The sequence below is a fragment of the Ailuropoda melanoleuca genome, chromosome 11 (assembly GCF_002007445.2).
Source record: "Ailuropoda melanoleuca isolate Jingjing chromosome 11, ASM200744v2, whole genome shotgun sequence".
Lineage (NCBI taxonomy): Eukaryota > Metazoa > Chordata > Mammalia > Carnivora > Ursidae > Ailuropoda > Ailuropoda melanoleuca.
This window is the reverse complement of record NC_048228.1, coordinates 50,986,699-51,005,680: the sequence shown is the minus strand read 5'-3', so window position 1 is coordinate 51,005,680 and position 18,982 is coordinate 50,986,699. Positions and strand designations below refer to the sequence as shown.

The window sequence follows — 18,982 nt, the reverse complement described above, 5'->3', positions numbered from 1 at the left end:
GGGGGCGGAGGCTGAGCCCGCAGTCATGTGCCCCGAGGCAGCCGCCGCGATTCGGCCCGCGCGAGCCTTGCGCGTCCCGGGCGGTCCCCCGGCGCCTGCGGCTCCCGGACCGAGGCCGGGCCCAGCTGCGCCCCCGCCTCCTCGACGCAGGCCCCGGTCCCCCCGGAAAATCGGCTGCGCTCCCCAGCCCATTCACTCGCTCGCTCCGCAGATGTGAACTGCGGGCCTACCGAGTGGCAGGCACTGGGGATTCGGGGTGGATACCACCTTGCCTCCGCTCTAGACAAGCTCACCGCTTAGCAGGGACACTGTTAAGCAATTACTGCACAATGTTACAAGTGCTTTTATGAGGTGCGTGCTGAGATCTGTGCCCACAAGCGTGTTCTGTCCGGGTGACCTAGGACCCCACAATTGAACTGGATCTTGGAGGATGTGTAAGAGTTTGTCATATGAGGGGTGTGTACAAGGGAGGGGGAGGCATTTCAAGGAGCGGGGAAAAGTGTGCTAAGACTTTGGGGGTGAAAGAGTAAGATCGAAAGAGGAAAGGGGGAAGTTCCTTTTGCTTCTAGGCTCAGGTGTTGAGGTTCGTTGGGGTCAGGCTCTGAAAGGCTCTGTGTGTCCCATAGAAGAGTTGGGACTTTATCCCTCAGCAGTGAGACTCAGTAAGAAACGTCAAGCTGGTGACGGTGACATTGTTCCTATTTGCTTTGCTCACCATTATGTCCCAGGCAAACAGGCTAAAGCCTGCACACAGCAGGGACTCAGTGTTAGTTGAATGAATGTCAACCACATGTCAAGCTTTGGTTAAGTGCTTACACACACCCCTTTATGTAATACAGCAACCTTGTGACTTGGTGGCTATTTGTCCCATTCCCCCCAAAGTAGTGCCAGACAGGAATACTCTGCAAGAGACTGATGAGGGAACACACACAGAGAGCTGGACCTGGGATGCAGGTGTGAGCTACGTAGAGAAGCAAGGAAGGATGGTCGGGTGGAAGGCCGGGGAGCACAGGCATCTTATAATACAGTGCAGCTCTAAGAAAGTTCAGCAAGGCTGTGGGGTGTCTTCAAGCCACACTGGCCTGTCCCAGGAGTCCAGCATCTCCCAGGAATAGACCTCTTGTACTTAGTCATGGGCTGCCCCAGCAAAATGGCCTCTGCACCAAGCTGGGGATGAATATGAGAGGATAGATTGCGGATCTCAGTCTCTCAGTCTTTGTGGATCTCTGATCCATTGGTCAGTTATGCTCTGCACTGGAAGATCTGAGAAGTACATTTTCTTGGTCATTATAATGGTGTTATTCCTGTTTGACAGGAGGAAACTATGGCTCTGAAAGGGAGGTAACCTAACAAGCTCAACCAGTTGCTGAATGGTGGATCCTGCCTAGACAGGAATGCAGGCTGGTGTCCTCCAAAGCCCCTGCTTTTTCCACTGGTGCATTGCTGCCTCCCAGCTGCCATCAGTGAGAATCTGCAGACAGGGAGTTCAGGGCAGAGACTTTGTTAAGGACCCAGTGAGATGCACTAAAAATGGTGGCAGATTCTTTGACCCTCCTTCTATTGAGAGGTGGGATCTATACCTTTTACCTTTGAATTTGAGCTGGATTTAGTGATTTGTTAAACCAATAGCATATGGTAGAAATCACATATCCTGGAACTTCTGAAGTCAGATCATAAATGCCTTGCAATTTCTTTCTGCCTGGGCATCTGGAAATTCTTGCTTTTGGAGCCCTGAGCCACCTTTAGGTCTAGCTAGCCTGAGACCTCTTTGCTGGAGAAGAACACAGGAGAGACCATAGGGAGATGGCCTAAGCCTGCAGGAAGAGAGATGCACTACCAGCCCCTTGCTGTCCCCAGCCATTTGAGTCACGGGCCCCAGACATATGAAGCAAAGTAGGTCCTTGCTTCGCCTGAAATGCAAAATAAAGGACTGTTGTTGTTTTGATCCACTAGGGTTTAGCCTGGTGTGTTACTTAGTTTTGGGCAGGACTGAACCTGGGACATTGACAGTGACAGTGGTGCCCACTCCCAGCTCTACCCAGCAGCAGCTCCAGTGGGGTGGGAGGGGAGAGGTCTGGAATGATTCAACTCTTCCAAGCCTCGTGGCCACAGTGCCTGGGTGGCCCCCAGTCTTCATGCACCCACAATCAGCAGCCTTTCCCTACCCCTACTCCTGCCAGGGTAATGCTCTGTTCTGCCCCCATCTCTGCTTTAGATTCTGGCTATTTATCTTGGTTCTCCCTGTGCCCCACTTTGCTTAAGCGACCATGCTAGCCCACTAACCCTTGCTCATCCCCTTCTTAGGCAATGGTTGGGATCCTCTGCAATCTCTGTGTGTCCTCTCCCTCATTAAATAGAAAAAAATTTGGTAACCTTCCTTCCTTCCTGTTTGGCTCCCAGCAGTTCATGCTCAAATGGAACCCTTCCTCCCCCATACCCCAGACTAGATTTTCTGTTTGCTAGCTCTATTCTTGAGAGCAAACTCCACAGCTAACACCCACTCCAGCCCTGGGCCACCAATCCCAGTGCAGTCTTCCTTCTCATTGTTTATTGACGTCTCTTTTTGCCTCCTGTCTGGGCCAATAGAGGAGTAACAGACTATGCAGATGGAGAGATGGGCCCAGATTTGAGAAACACATCTCGGTGTGGGGAGGGCTCCTGAGCAAGGGTTTCTGACCCCGTTGCCCTCAGTTTACCTTCCCTTTGAGGCTCTCTCACTCAGGCAACACCACTCAATTGTTTCCGCTATGTCAGGCGGTTGGTAAGCTGCTTCCCCTTTAAAACTCTGGTCCAAACTGCACAAAAACCTCTTTCTTGGTTCCTCTTAGCACAGCTGACCAGACTAGCATTTAAAAAATGCGCTAAACACTAACAAAAGGACCTAATTACAGAAAATATAAACAGCTTAAAAAAAAAAAAAGCGCCCATGTTCCCCAAATAGCAGTCTGTAATCCCACAGTAATTTCTGTTATATCATAAAGAGTTGACACAGCTTTTTAGCACTTGGCCTGGCCGGCTTTTGATTCAGTTCTATCTCTTCCTCCACCCCATGGCAGCTACGGATAGGGACTATGCCCCAAGCCCCCACATTCTCCTGCAAGCTTCCCAAAGCCCCTTGGAACATCCTCCTTATTTCTGATCTACAGGGCATGTCACTGCCACTGCTAATTGGCATTATTAAGTCTTTTTTCGTGCTCTAGAATCATTTCACTCTACAGGTGAGACTCAACTCTACATACAGGAGTGGTGGCTACAAGGCAGGTACACAGACTAGTAACCCCTGACCACCACTCTCTTGAGGGTCAGCCGGTGTGGGAGGAGATTGCTGGCACTACCAGTTAGATGGTGAGGCTGACGCCCTGGCAGGGAGACAACCAGGAATTTTCCCAGGGACCTCTCTATACCTAAAGTCAGAAGAACAGGAACTTGAGAACAACAAGCGCCCTTATGAATGAATGACTGTTGGCACCTGCTGCGAAACTCACAGTTGTTCGGGACACAGAAAGAGAATCGCTTCCTTCACAAACTCTAAAGGCTCCAGGACGACAGACTGTGAGACAGGAGAAGCAGGAAGGGCTCTTAGGGCCCCACCTGAAATCCAGAATATTGATCTCTTCAACAGAGGTTAATTGAATAATCATTGTGTACTACATGTTAAAAGTATTGTATAAACATTTATTTTTTTAAAGATTTTATCTATTTACTTGGGAGAGAGAGCACGAGCAGGGGGAGGGGAAGAAGGAAAGGGATAAGGTGACTCCTCGTTGAGCAGGGAGCTTGACTTGGGACTCGATCCCAGCGCTCTGGGATCATGACCCAAGCTGAAGTCAGACTCTTAACCGACTGAGCCACTCAGGCACCTGAGTGTAAACATTTAAAGTACACCACAATTTTTAGAGGTAGGGTAGACAAGCTCCAAACCTGACTGCCAACAACTCTTTCTCTGTAGGCTCCTGCTGCTCCTGGAATCCACGGTGGAGTTTATTCTCCACCCCTTAAGTCCAGGCTGGCCTCGTGATCTGCTTCGACCAACAGAATGTGATGGAACTGATGCTAGTGTGCCAATTCCTGGGCTAGTCTTTCAAAGGCCTGCCAGCCTCTCCCTTTACCTTCTTGCAATCCATCTCCCGTGGTAGAAGCTCGGGTTAGACCCCTGGCTGGTGAGAGGCCACGTGGAGAAAGACTCTGGAGAATGAGTGGCCAGCAGGGATGTCATAGCCCATCTGAACTCCCAGAGGAATACAGCCATATGCTACATGGAACCGAGTGACGAGCTGTCCCCACAGAGCCCTACCCTGCTGCAGCATTGTGAGCCCATGGATGGCTGTGTGTTAAGCTACTCAGTTTGGGGGTAGTTTGCTAGGCCATGATAGACAACTGAAACACCGTTTTTTGTTATTTATTAATTATTTTAATGTGTCGGTAGCCTAAAAAAGAATGGAAGTGGCCCTGGGGCTTCCTCACTTTGTCACAGGCCTGGCTCCAAAAGCTTTCTAAAGTTTTTGGCTTTCTTACTCTTATTTGAAGTCGATCTACAAAGTGTACCATCATGCCCTAGTGATTTGGTATTTGTTATGTCTAAATGTTTGTGGAGAGTATCTTAGACCCTGAGCAATGCAGGATTCATAAGAAAAAATTTCCATCTCCATCCCTCTGATCTTCCCGGTCACCCCAAACTTCTAATAGAATAATAGAATTCCTTTCTGAGACAAGTGACGGCCCCCTAGACTAGACCGTCGTTATGGTTTCTCTATCGCACTCTGAGCATGTTGGAGCAGAAGCAATCTGCGAGGCTGTCCGTGGCCCTGTCTGCTCCTTCTTCCAACCAGGGCGCCCTGTGTCTTCCCCATTACCATCTCTGCACCCCAAGCTAGGGGACTCTTTTCTAGCTTGTTTGGCTTTGGCTTTGGTTTTATTCTGCTTGGGGCTGCACAGAAGTAAGAACGCCCCCTGCCCTTCAAATCTGTGTTTCTTTTCTGGTTCTTCTAAGGATGTGGAGTGTTTGAAACATGACAACTGGGAAGCCAGTTTGCTTTGTTCTCTTCCGTCCCCTGAAGCCACAAGCAAAGTCTCTTCTGACAGAATGTGTGTGTGGTGGTGGTGGGGAGCGTGGGGAGGCAGAGGAGGAGGGGCAGAGGGAGAGGGAGAAATCCTCAAGCTGACGCCTCGATGAGTGCAGATCCCAACTTGGAGCTCGATCCCAGGACCCTGAGATCATGACCTGAGCAGAAACCAAGAGCCAGATGCCCAACCGACTGAGCCACCCAGGTGCCCCTTCAACTCAGTGTGGCATATGATGAAATATCAGGGTTGTCTGATTCCTGCACATGATGAAATCAGGGCTAAATAAGCAACATAAGAGTTTACAGTTATTATTTTATGATTTATTCCATGGGTAGAAGTTGTAGATGAGAGTTGCCTGGGTGGCTCAGTCGTTAAGCATCTGCCTTTGGCTCAGGGCGTGATCCTGACATTCTGGGATCGAGCCCCACATCAGGCTCCTCCGCTGGGAGCCTGCTTCTTCCTCTCCCACTCCCCCTGCTTGTGTTTCCTCTTTCGCTGGCTGTCTCTCTCTCTGTCAAATAAATAAATAAAATCTTAAAAAAAGAAGAAGAAAAAGAAGAAGTTGTTGTAGATGAAAAATTCAAGTTTATTCAGTATCTATCTCTGGGGGGTGGGGGGGTTTAGGGGGGCAATAGGGAGTGAAGAGGGTTCTGCCTGAGGGTCAAGGCAGTCCTTGGCAGCCTTGAGCGATAGAAAGGAAGCGTCTGGCTAACTGGAGACAGGGCTGTGGAAAGGGCTGGGTGTGGGGGTTAAGGTGCTAGATTCTGGAAAGGGTAAAAATAAGACTTGTCCCTCACCTCTTACCTAGAGCCACATTCCTTGTACCTTTTTGAAATTACCACCCAGAAGCCTCCTGTGTGAATACGACGTCAAAAAAGATTGTTATTCAGTTAACTTTACAGCTACTGGTTTAGAAACATTTCCAGTTCCTTGATAAATAACCAACACTCTCTCTTTTTAGCCTCAACGAATAATGTTTTAGAATATTCATGACTAGTGAGTGCTTCAACTGCATTGCAGTCTACCTTGAGCAGCACTGTTTCCTTGCATTTCTAATTAGGCCAGAGGAGACAAGGATACCAAGCATGCTTTTTAAAAAAGTTAAACATAGCCTTACCATATGTTCCAGAAATTCCACTCCTAATTTATACCCAAAAGGACTGAAAACAGGTACTCGAATAAATATTTGCACATAAATATTCATAGCAACACTATTCACAATAGCCAAAGGGGGAAACAACCTAAATGTCTTAGTCGAGGAACAGAGAAACAAAGCATGTTATATAAAAGCAGTGGAATATTATCCAGCCGCAGAAAGGATGAAGTACTGATGCACGCTCCATCACGGGTGAATCTTGAAAACAGTATGCTGAGTGAAAGAAGAGAGACACGAAAGGTCACATATTGTATGATTCCACTTATGTGAAATATCCAGAAGAAGTAAATCCACAGAGATAGAAAAAGGATTGGTAGCTGTCAGGGACAGGGGTAGGAGACAATAAGGAGTGACTGCTTGGTGGGCAGAGGGATGATGGAGTTTTGGAACTAGATAGAGATGGTCGTTGTACAGCAATATAATTACACCAATGTCACTGAATTGTGCACTTTAAAATGGTTAGTTTTATGTTATGTGAATTGCACTGCAGTAAAAAATACAAATCACATTGGAATTTTATAAGAAGATGGCAGACTATAAGAAAGAGATGTAGAGATATCAAATGGTCCCAAGGGTTGTTTTCTTTTCCCCCTTTTTCTTTCTCATATACCATTTGATTTGAGTGATAAGCACTCCTAGAATAAGGTCTTCTTTTTTTTTTTTTTTTTAAGNTTTTTAAAGTATTTATTTATTTGACAGAGATAGAGACAGCCAGCGAGAGAGGGAACACAAGCAGGGGGAGTGGGAGAGGAAGAAGCAGGCTCATAGCAGAGGAAGCCTGACGTGGGGCTCGATCCCATAACGCCGGGATCACGCCCTGAGCCGAAGGCAGACGCCTAACCGCTGTGCCAACCAGACGCCCCATAGAATAAGGTCTTCTGAAAATTCAGTGATGAAAAACAATTCTAGAAAGTTCTAGTACCTTTTTTCCCCAGGGAGAAGATGAAAGGGATAACCAGTTATAAGTACATTCTCTGTTAATATAGGGAGCAGGACTACCCAAGAATGTGTGTTCACCTGGGCAACTTCCTCTCAGCTTTCCTTACCTCCTCATGGGAGACTGCATACCCCACAAGCCCAAAGGTCCCCAGGTACAGGGCAGCTGGCATTCCTAATCAACCCCTATAAAGAGACAAAACCCTGGAGAGCCTGGCTGGCTCCGTCAGTAGGGCATGCAACCTTTGATCTTGGGGCTGTGAGTTTGAGCCCCAGGCTGGGTGTAGGGATTACTCAAAAATACAATCTTTAAAAGAGAGAGAGAAATCTCTAAATCCAGAATGCTTGGCACCATGCAGTGTGTTTACTCCTTACAAACAAGGCCACTGTCTCCACCTTGTTCTACAGAAAGGGAGATTTATTCTGGTGCGGAGGGGACTGGGTGGGGGTAGAGGAAGAAGGGGTGGTGGGGAAAAGCTTCCCCCTCTAGAACAGAACCTGTACACTGTCCACCAGCCTTAACCCTGGTGTTGTGAGTTCGCTTTTTCACCAATAAAACCTACTCTTTAACTTATGTTGGGTGATATTATGGAATTAGTTCCAAACTCTTTAACACCAGGTGACAACCCTGTGGGAATTAATATCTATGTGTGAGAACTAAAAAAGAAATCGCACATTTAAGAATGAGGGTCCAGGGGTGCCTGGTGGCTCAGCGGTTAAGCATCCGACTCTCGATTTTGGCTCAGGTCATATCTCAGGATTGTGGGATCAAGCCCTGCATTGAACCCCACTTCATGCTCCACTGGGTTGGAGCCTGCTTAAGATTCTCTTTCTCCCTCTGTCTCTTTCTAATAAAGAAAATAAAAATAAATAAAAAATAAGAATGAAGGTCCCTCCCTCCCTCTCTCCCTCTTTCTAATAAAAAAAATAAAAATAAATAAAAAATAAGAATGAGAGTCCTTGGGAGCTGGGTGGCTCAGTCGGTTGAGCATCTGCCTTTGGCTCAGGTCAGGATCCCAGGGTCCTGGGATCAAGTTCCACATTGGAGTCCCCGCTCAGCGGGGAGTCTACTTCTCCCTCTGCCTGCCGGTCTCCCTGCTCTCTCTCCCTCTCTTTCTGACAAATAAATAAATAAAATCTTAAAAAAAAAAAAGAACAAGGGTCCTTGTCCAGTATCAAAACAAAACAAAAAACAAAAATCAACCCCCCCCCCAAAACCCAAAGCAAAAACCCAGAAAAACAAGTGTTGGTGAGGATGTGGAGAAAAGGGAACCCTTGTGCACTGTTGGTAGGAATGTAAATTGGTGCAGCCACTGTGGAAAACAGTATGGAGGCTCCTCAAAAAATAAAAAATAGAACTATCGTATGGTCCAGGATTCCCATTTCTAGGTATATATTCAAAAGAATTGAAATTAGGATCTTGAAGAAATACATGCACTCCCATGTTCGTTGCAGCATTATTCACAATAGCCAAGACATGGAAGCAATCTAAATATCTATCAATGCCTAAATGCATACAGAAAGGCGTTATATTCACACAATGAGTATTATATTATTCAGCTTTAAAAAAGAAAAAAATCCTGACATTTGAGACAACATGGATGGACCTAGAGGGTATTACTCTAAATGAAATACACTAGTCACAGCAGGACAAATACTACATGATACCACTTATAGAAGGAATCTAAAATTGTCAAACTCATAGAAGCAAAGAGTGGAATAGTGGTTGCTGGGAGCTGTGGAGAGGGGGCCCCAGGGGAGGTATGAGTCAAAGGCTACAAAGTTTCACTTAGCAAGCTGAGTAAGTACTAGAGATGAAGTGTATAGCATAGTGCTTATGGGTAACAATACTGTATTGCATACTTACAATTTTGCTACAAGGGTAGCTCTCATGTTAAGCATTCTTACCACACACACAGATACTAATAATGAAGAGGGTGTGAGGAGACTTTTGGAGAATATGGATATGTTTATGGCACGTGGTGTCATAACATAGATCATGGTGCTTGTGGGTATATACTTCTCTCCAAACTCCTCAAGTTGTATATATTACATATGTACAGCTTTTTACTGTCAATCATACCTCAATAAAGTGGTTTTTTTTTTTTTTTTTTAAATTTTATTTATTTATTCGACAGAGATAGAGACAGCCAGCGACAGAGGGAACACAAGCAGGGGGAGTGGGAGAGGGAAGCAGGCTCATAGCAGAAGAGCCTGATGTGGGGCTCGATTCCGTAACGCCGGGATCACACCCTGAGCCGAAGGCAGACGCTTAACCGCTGTGCCACCCAGGCGCCCCTCAATAAAGTGGTTTTTTATCTTATTTTTTAATTTTATTTCTTTTAAAGATTTATTTGAGAGAGAGAGCGAGCAAGCAAGCGACCGTGGGCATGAGCCGGGGGAGGGGCAGACTCCCCACTGATCCTGGAGCCTGATACAGGGCTCAATCTAGGACCCTGAAATCAAGACCTGAGCCTTAACTGACTGAGCCACCCAGGTGCCACTAAAGTGGTTTTTTAAAAAGTGAGGGTTCCAGCCAAATATAATGCCAGAGTTCTACATAGAAATTCCAGAGGCTGAGCAGGCCCAATACTTCGCCTGAAATAAAATCTTAATATTTGGTGGTACAAAATATCACTTTTTAAATGGAGTCTTCTGGGGCTCAGTCGTTAAGTGTCTGCCTTCGGCTCAGGGCATGATCCCAGGGTCCTGGGATTGAGCCTCATGTTGGGCTCCCTGCTCAGTGGGGAGCCTGCTTCTCCCTCTCCCTCTGCCACCTCCCCTGCTAGTGCATGCTCTCTCTTGCTCTTGTTCTCTCTCAAATAAATAAATAAATAAATTATTTTTTTTAAAATTGAGTTTCCTGTCCTTCTGAACAGCATCCACTTCGCAACCCTCCAGGGATCGTCTCTCTAATCATAGTTTTTTCCTTCCCCCTGCCCTCAACCCCAGTTTTGTCTTGTTGGGGCCTCTCAGGTCCTATGTAATCACCAGATTCTCTAGGGGGTCTACAGCATAAACCTGTCCTTTTCTTGCTAATGTTGGAAACCTCTCAAATTCTCCCTTATTTGGGGTGCCTGGCTGGCTCAGTTGGAAGAGTACGTGACTTTTTATCTCAGGGTTGTGAGTTCGAGCCCCATGTTGGGTGTAGAGTTTACTTAAAAATAAAATCTTAAAAAAAAAAATCTCCACTTATTCTGTCTTATCAGAAGTTAAACATTATCTGCTATATACCAGGCTCTGTTTTAAGGGCATTTACAGATATTAATAATTTTTCGAAGGGCTGGACAGGGGAAGCAACCCCATTTGTTCATGGATATTCCCATCACAGAGGACTCACAAGCCTCAGCTGAGTGGTTGGTTTGGGTGTTGCTCGGGAGAAAGGCAGCCGGGAGGCTCCAGGTGAAGGCTGATGCAGGGAAATGGCCCCTCTAGGATCAGACTTAGACATGTGGATGCCTCAGACTAACAATAATTTTGCACCCCTTCAAAACCATGATTTTACAGATCTGTTTAACATCAAATGTAAAGCTTTGTGGGGGTTGGTGGCAGAGGTCAGCCTCTTTCCAAGTTCCCCTCTGGGACCATATCCACACACATATTTGGTATTTTAAAAATCCTATAGCTGTTAATGAAACCAACCTACTTGGAATCAATTTATTTTAACTCCAGCCTGGTCTTTGAGGGTCTAATCCCCAACTTACAAGTGGCTTATCCAAGTGTTCTGCTAACACATGTACAGTGCTTTGCCTGAAAACGGGTTTCAGTAAACAAAACTCTTTCCATCTTGGGATGACTGGCCCTGCCCCCCGTGGTGTATAACTCATCATGGGGGAATGCCATTAACAATGAAATCTTCTGCCAACCAAGGAAACCTCTCCACCAAGAAGAAGAGAAAGAAAACAGTTTTATTAGTTGAATAACTATTAAGCCAGAATAAAATGTGCATCACGGGCAATCAGCTAAAGAGATGGCAAAGGCAGAAAAAAAATCTCACCCTTTTATTTACTTACCCAGGCAGATAAAACCTACTCTGTACATGTCCTCAAGATGAACAGTAACTAGTCCTCAAGTAAGAGGACCTGGCAGCACCATTTGTCCCACACAATACATCCTAAATTCACTTGGCAATTGAATGGCTATCTGTGTTAGCAGTTGCCTTCGCCCAGAGGAGAAATAAGACTTCCTGTATCTTTACGACAGGTAGTGGTTTTACTGTTTGGAGCCAGGCACCTGCTGCTACCATCCCACAGAAGCTGGGAGAGAGGAATGCTATCTTTCTTTATGATTCCATATCAAAGAGATGGTGCCCAGGCCCTTAAGAAAGACATTCCTGGATTGTAAAGATGGCAAAAGCCTTATTTCGCTTTGAAAAAGATGTACATACATCTCAAAGGGACAGAGAAGAATTTGCAATTACAAGTTGTCTAAAGTAAACTGTCTGAGAAAAGTAGGGGAAGGGGAGGAGGAGGGGAGGGGAAGAGGAGGGGAGAGGAAGTCTCTTTCCATTGCTGCTCTGGGGAAAATTCTTTTTTTTTCTCCATTTGTATTTACCCTTCCCCCTACCTGTGAGGCTGCACCTACCCTTCCCTGAGGCTAATTTGACTCAATTGCCTTAGAGGCAGGAGTGGAATCCAAGGGAGGGAACAGCAGGTGAGCTTGGGAGAAAGCAGTTGGCTGCAGACAGGTGAGCCAGGCAGCCCGGACAGAGCGAGCCTGCAGAACCCCAGACACATGAGGCTTGCTTGCCCCAGGTGTCTGCACAAGCCCTCCATCTCAGCTGTCTTCTATCAATAATTGCCTTGTAAGAAGCAGGCACCAGCTTCTGACAAAAATAACTCATTGGTAATTTAAGTAAGATTTTAAAGCAATATGACCATCATGACTTTAAAAATGCTGGGTGAAGGTAAAGCCCTTGTAAGAAATGACACATGTCCTATAAGTGAGCCATGATTTCTGTAATAAAGCAGAGATGACGACAGAAACCTAGATAATTCTTGTTGATGACATAACTACTCCAATTAATGACCTTACCAATATATAATATGTTCCCTTCCTCCAGACAGTTCTCAAATCTATTTTAATGAAGGTTTATTAAAATTGCCCCAAAGAACATTATAAAAGTGCTATGTCTTGTTTGCCATCTATGGTAATATTAGAAGGAAAAAGAAAAATTTTCTCTGGATCTTGAGAAAAAGAAGGAAAGTCTTGGGTACTGACAGTATCAGACATGGTGAACTTCTGAGAATGAGATGGAACTCCTTACTGTATGTCCTGAAGTTTTCCCTCCCGGAAAATAAAAGCAAGTGTCATGCAGAAGAAGATGGAGAACTTTTTATTTTGTTAAATGTGTACCTTACTCCTGACACTGGATAAAAACAGAGAAACTGAGGCACAGAGAGATTCAACCATGAGATTATTCTGGAGTGCTTGGAAGAGTTCCCGGAACACAGTAGGTTCTTAATATTTGTTGAAAGCTAAATGTCAAAACTTTGACTAAGGTGGGAGGAATTTAGGGGTGCTAGTTAGGGAGGAGGAAGCTTTTCTGTCATGATCACCTCTGTACTTAATATCATTGGTCTAGGGCACTTTCTATACAGCTGTCCCATCCAATGTGCTTTCAGTAAGCAATCCTGTACAGAGAGCTCTCTGGTGGAGTACGACTGGATTTGAGCTCTAAGACTGCGACTCCGTGAGAGCCGGCCATGGGTTTTACTTGTTTCTACACCCTAGAAAGTAGTACAGTGGTACATAGCAGATGCTCATAAATGCTGATGGGGGGTTTTGCTAAAGTTTGCTATTGAGAACTTTCACATTTGATGACATTTCGAAAGATGGAGAAAAGGTGGCAGATAGTGGCAAGGGGGAGATTGGGGGTAGTGATTGATTTGGGGAAAGAAGTTCTATTTTCAGGGGCGCCTGGGTGGTGCAGTCATTAAGCGTCTGCCTTCAGGTCAGGGCGTGATCCCAGCGTTCTGGGATCAAGCCCCACATCAGGCTTCTCCACTAGGAGCCTGCTTCTTCCTCTCCCACTCCCCCTGCTTGTGTTCCCTCTCTTGCTGGCTGTCTCTGTCAAATAAATAAATAAAATCTTAAAAAAAAAAAAAAAAGAAGTTCTATTTTCAGAACCTCAAATCAGCTTTAATAGTCTTAGTTTTCAGGGCACCTGGGTGGCTTAGTCAGTTAAGCATCTGCCTTTGGCTCAGGTCATGATCTTGGGGTCCTGGAATCAAGCACCGCATCGGGCTCCCAGATCAGTGGCAAGTCTGCTTCTCCCTCTGTGATCTCTCTTGCTTTTGCTCTCTCTCAAATAAATAAATAAACTTAAAAAAAAAAAAAAAGTCTTAGTTTTCTGTGAACTGATTGTACCTCATATCTTCTCAGGGATCTTTCTTCTCTCCCTGAGGTCAAAATTTCTGAAATGCTTACGAAAGGATGGATAAAATCTATGTGGGCCACTCCACCAAAAGAGACATTACTGACCAACAGGTTAGGAACCTCTGATTAGGATGTTATTTTCTCGGGTATTGGCAACCTTGTCTGTAGGTGGGTACGTTTCTGGTCTGAAAATGCACTGGACAATTAAAGAGATGATTTTATTCCAGCTACTGTGAGGGGGAAAATGCACCCTTGTGAAGAAGGAATGAATGTCTCAAAGAAAAAAAAGGTCTGGGGTTTTGTCGAGGCAGGTAAAGCAGAGTCCTGAGGGGAGCTGGTGAAGACAGGTCTTCTCCCTGCCAGGCAGGGGGTCCTCTGAGGCTAGGTGGACACAGGAAGGTCAGGAGGTATCTCAGCTCCCTTTTTTTTTTTTTTTTAAGATTTTATTTATTTATTCGACAGAGATAGAGACAGCCAGCGAGAGAGGGAACACAAGCAAGGGGAGTGGGAGAGGAAGAAGCAGGCTCACAGTGGAGGAGCCTGATGTGGGGCTCGATCCCATAATGCTGGGATCACGCCCTGAGCCGAAGGCAGATGCTTAACCACTGTGCCACCCAGGCGCCCCTCTCAGCTCCCTTCTGAGAGCAGAGGGATCAGATGAAGTTCAACATTGTCAGTGGACTCTGAAGCCCGTTCCTGTGTGAATCCTGCTTCCCTTACTCAGGAGCTGTGTGACCTTAGGCCAATTATTTAACCTCTGTGGGTCTCGGTTTCTTCATCTATAGAATGGAAATAATAAGTGGGACTTACCTCATGGAGATGTTTTAAGGGTGAGATGAGATAGCGAAGTATATCAAGTGCCTGCCACTGGGTGTGCTCCATAAATGTTACTGCCGTTCTCAAGTATTCTGTGGGCAGCAGAAACTAGGTTTCCAAGGGGGGACAAAACTTGCCAGCGTGCTCATATCAGACTTTACAAAGGCGAGAAGCCTCACTCAGATAAGCCAAGTGGTTTTTCTGCCTCCCTACAAAGCGGACACGCAGAAATGCTTAATATGCACAAAATGAAATAACTTAGAATCTTTCTTTTAAAATCCTAAATTATAAATTCAATTAGATAGTAGTTACAATCTTTATGTGTACTATATGTAAGTAGGTTTCATTTATATGCAATGGACCACTGGGATTTGTTTAAATGAAGAGTTTTAAACGATGCCCCATCATTATTTCATTTTGGGGGAATGCTAGTCTTTCTTCAAAATTGTCTCGTGGCTGATTTAAATAGTAAAATTAAGATCAGTTTCACTTTATTTTTTAATTTTTTTTAAAGATTTTATTTATTTATTTGACGGAGAGAGAGAGGGAACACAAGCAGGGGGAGTGGGAGAGGAAGAAGCAGGCTTCCAGCAGAGGAGCCTGATGTGGGGCTCGATCCCAGAACTCCGGGATCACGCTCTGAGCCGAAGGCAGATGCTTAATGACTGAGCCACCCAGGCGCCCCAAGATCAGTTTCACTTTAGGGAAATAGTGAAATAGTTTTTCTTTTTCCTATTTATTTATTTTTAGCAACGTTTTTAATAAACAGCCACCTTTCAATATTAGTTCTGAACACTTCCATGGGTTTGGCAGAAAGCAAATTCATGACCTTGACGTAGTAGTAGGTCTCAAAGTGATAACCTGAGACTTGTCAGAAGATTCTCCTATCTTCACTGTCACTGAAGAGGTCATGGGACAACATGAACAGGTTCGATTCCTAAAGTTCTTGAAATGACCTGCATATTGTTTAGTATTCAGCTGTGCCAAACACGTTTTTGTGTTTTAAGGAGTGTGTGAGGAAGTTATCACTGTGCCCCATTTTGAATGGTATTTTCTGCTTTCTTTTCAACACTGAGAAGATATGGTGTTCTTCCTAAAACTGTTCCCATTTGGGAAAATATTCTGATGCCCCGTGCAGAGTCTTGAGAGAAACCGCCTCTGGCGGCGGAACTGGGTGAATGCGGTTCTGTAGAGACTCCGCCGCTGCTTCTCCCTCCTTTGAAAGACTGGGGTTCCTTATAAAAGCAGCCTCGGCTGCTTGCATCTGAGGTGCCTTTTCCTTGTTGTCATCTTCAGGCTGACTCTCCATTTGTTGAAGGAGTATTAATCTTTGTGAGACTATTTCCTCATGTCTTCTAGAAAGGCGAATTTCTTGAGCAAACAAGGAAGTCACCTTTACTCAAAACTGCCTTACAAGCTTTCCTGACTGAAGAGCCTGTACCAATACAGATAAAGATCAAGGCAAGAGCTGCTCTGAAGGCTCAGAGCCCGAAGGCCAATCTCCTGCTTGGGCGCAAAAGCCAAAGGTCACGGTCCCCGCCCTCCTCGGACCTCTTCTGTAAAGGTGCTGCTCCTGTCAGGGAAATAGTTTTAAAATAATTTCAAACTATTTGTTCTTGATGATCTTCAGGTGGGTATCAGGAGAAGGGAAGCCTCTGTCATATGCCAGGGAGAGTGGTAGGGCCCCTCGTATTTTCCTTCCTTTACACTAATCCTGTGAGGTAGGGATTATATCCCCATTTTACATTTGAAAAAAAAACTAAGCGAATCTCCGAGAGATTAAATAACTTGCCCAAAATCATGAAGCTAGGAACTAGACAGAACAGTTAAGGGCTCAAGAGAGATTGTCAACCAACTGAGAGAAAAGAAACTGGTTTTCATTTCCATATTACCACCTCATTACCATGCCCCGCTGTTGACAAACTGGCCTGGAATCTGGAGAAGCACAGATCACTAAAATGCAATGAGTAGTTCTATTTAGATTCTCCGTTTCAGAAATCCTCGGAATGATAGCCCTAATACTTACTGGGCACTGTTCTAAGCACTCTTCACGTGATAATTCACATCATCTTCACAAAACCCAATGACGTAAGTGCTATTACCATTCTCGTTTTTACAGATGAGGACACTGAGGCAGAGAAAGGCTAGACCACTTTCCCGAGTTTGTACAGCTAGTAAAAGGTAGAGCGAGGATTCAAATCTAGGCAGCCTGGCACCAACATTCATGCTCTTAGCACTCTTTAAGCTCAGACACCAAAACAAAATGGGCTTGAACGCTGTACATAGATGAAGTGGTTTGGAGAGATTAAAGAACATTTTAATTAATTGTCCCAAACCAACAGAAAACTATCAGGCTGGCTATTCAGGTTTCAGTCAGAATAGTTATCGGGAATTTTAAAGGATAATTAATGAAGACAAACAGACATGAAAGGATTTACGCCAGTAGAGGCACAATTATCTAAGGTTCCTTCATTTCTGTAGTAATTAAGATGTCTTATGGCCTTGACCAAGTCTGGGACTTTTTCATATATTTATTTCAGGTGATGAGATGAACAAAGGTGATGTGAAAAACACAGGTTAGAAACTGCCATGGCCCCGTAGGGTCCACATTTAAGTAAAAGTTGGCTTGACTTGGTATAAATAACAGCAAGGGTAAGTATGACTCAGAGTTAATTTTAGATGTCTGCCTGTCCCAGTCCTGTTCCATACATTGTCAGTATCATAGAAAGTAAAATCCAGCCATTCTAAGGACACACCCAGGAGTTTGGGCCCATGGATGAGTTTGGTTTGTGTCCTCCAAGTCCACAGAGACTGAACATAAATTCAACCAATATTTGGAGAGCTCCTTGTAAGGTACCATTCTAGGAGCTAGGTAGGATGGGAAATGACTTTTTCCCTCCGATGGCTCAAATTCCATGGTAAAGTCAACCACCTCAAATATTTTTGGTGAATAAAAAATGAATTGTAAATCGTAATAACAAATACCACTGAGAGCGTGAGAGGTCTTCTTTTACCCCAGCCATTGAACTTGCATTGAACACTGGGCCAGGCTGAGCCAGATCCCCAAGGAATGCCCTGCCCTCGATAACCTGGGGCTGTGTTACTGTCTGGACCTGAACTAGTCACAGGCGGAATGAGATTACAGTGGTTTATACTATCAGAGTCCATCATTAGACTCGAGTGCAGTCATTCTCCCAAAACGTGTGACTGCTGCACAAAGGGGAAGGGCTGGGAGAATCACTGAAGAAATATCTGTAATGTCCACTGAAAATGCTAAATGCTGGGTGCTTACTTTATAGAAGGAAGGCTGCAGGGAGCTCTCTTGCAGGTGAAGAGGGAAGCAAAGATTCCACCTCTGGAAGACGTGGGATTGGAGCTGGGACTTGAAAGACAGGGGTGGAGACCCACTACTAAGAAATTTTTAGGCAAAGTGAACAACATAAAGAAAGAAAGAGTGTGGGAGGGAAGAATAGAAAGTAGTATAATATAATCGGAGAGGAGAAGGAGTGAGAAAGAAGGGAAATAGGTGAGCAGACCAGCGTTGCAGGGTTTAAATGCTGGCCTGACGAGTCGGAATGTACTCTTTGTCTAACGGGGAGCTGTGGAAGGTTCAAGGAAGGTTATGGCATTATTAGGTCTATGCTTGCCAAGGCCCGAAAGACTCTTCCGCGTCAGGGTTGAGGCTGAATGCCTCCAAGTCACCTTGGGTTAGGCTAGTGTTTCCTGGCCTGGCTCAGCCTTTGGGGTCTAGGGACAGAGTCTCCTTTACCTGCACTGTCTCATCAGGGACCCTGTTTCTTCCATTGTACATATAGGAGTCTGGTCTTTCTGAGACAGTTGGGCACTGCTCTGCGGATGGGCTGAAGGATCCTGCCAGGGCCCTGGGGGAATTCGGTTCCTCACCCCACACTTACCTTCAGGACCTCCACATGCAGAAGGCAGGGTTCCTAGCTCAGCTCTGATCACCAAGAATTCAGCAGGTAAAGGCAACTCTGAGGCCAGCATGGAGCCGACTCCAAAGAGGGGATGCGATGAATTTATTGCACCTGTTCATGGCCAGATTCCCAAGGAAGTCTAGGAAGGATGTGATGGGAAGGAGAAAGGAGAGTGCTTACCCATCTCAGGTTCAAAGACATAACACTGTAATATAATATATTACAAAATTATAAAATAAAATTATAATTTTGTCTCCAGGTATACTCCAGTGGTAATAAGAGCACATTAAATATTTACCCAGCCAAATGCAATTTGTTCAGTAGGACAAAAATTCTGTGAAATTCTTTATGGAGGCTACACTCTTCATCTCAGTTCTCAGGGCAGGTCCATCCTCTGAACAGCTCCAGGACTACCAACCCTCTGCTCACAGTAGAAGGGAAAGAGGGCAACATCTTATTCCTTGGAGTAAACAGAATAAGAATAACTGAGATGGAGGCACATACTTATAAAAGTATGAAATTTCAAACTTGTGTTAGTAACATGTATTTTCTATCCTTATAACTGAGCAACAAATGCAATCGACCTACGGATAAACCCAGGGAATATTTCTGAGCCAATATTCCTTGAGTGCTTCCTTTGTGCTAGGCACTTGGCTAAATACTTAATTTTTGTCTTGTCCAATGTGGTAGCCACCAG

The 18,982-nt window shown here is 45.1% G+C and overlaps 1 pseudogene; it reads right to left on the bottom strand.

Annotated features, from left to right (window-relative positions):
• Positions 1-15,008: 15,008 nt before the first annotated feature.
• LOC109488356 lies at positions 15,009-18,355 on the bottom strand (annotated as a pseudogene).
• Between the last annotated feature and the right edge of the window lie 627 nt (positions 18,356-18,982).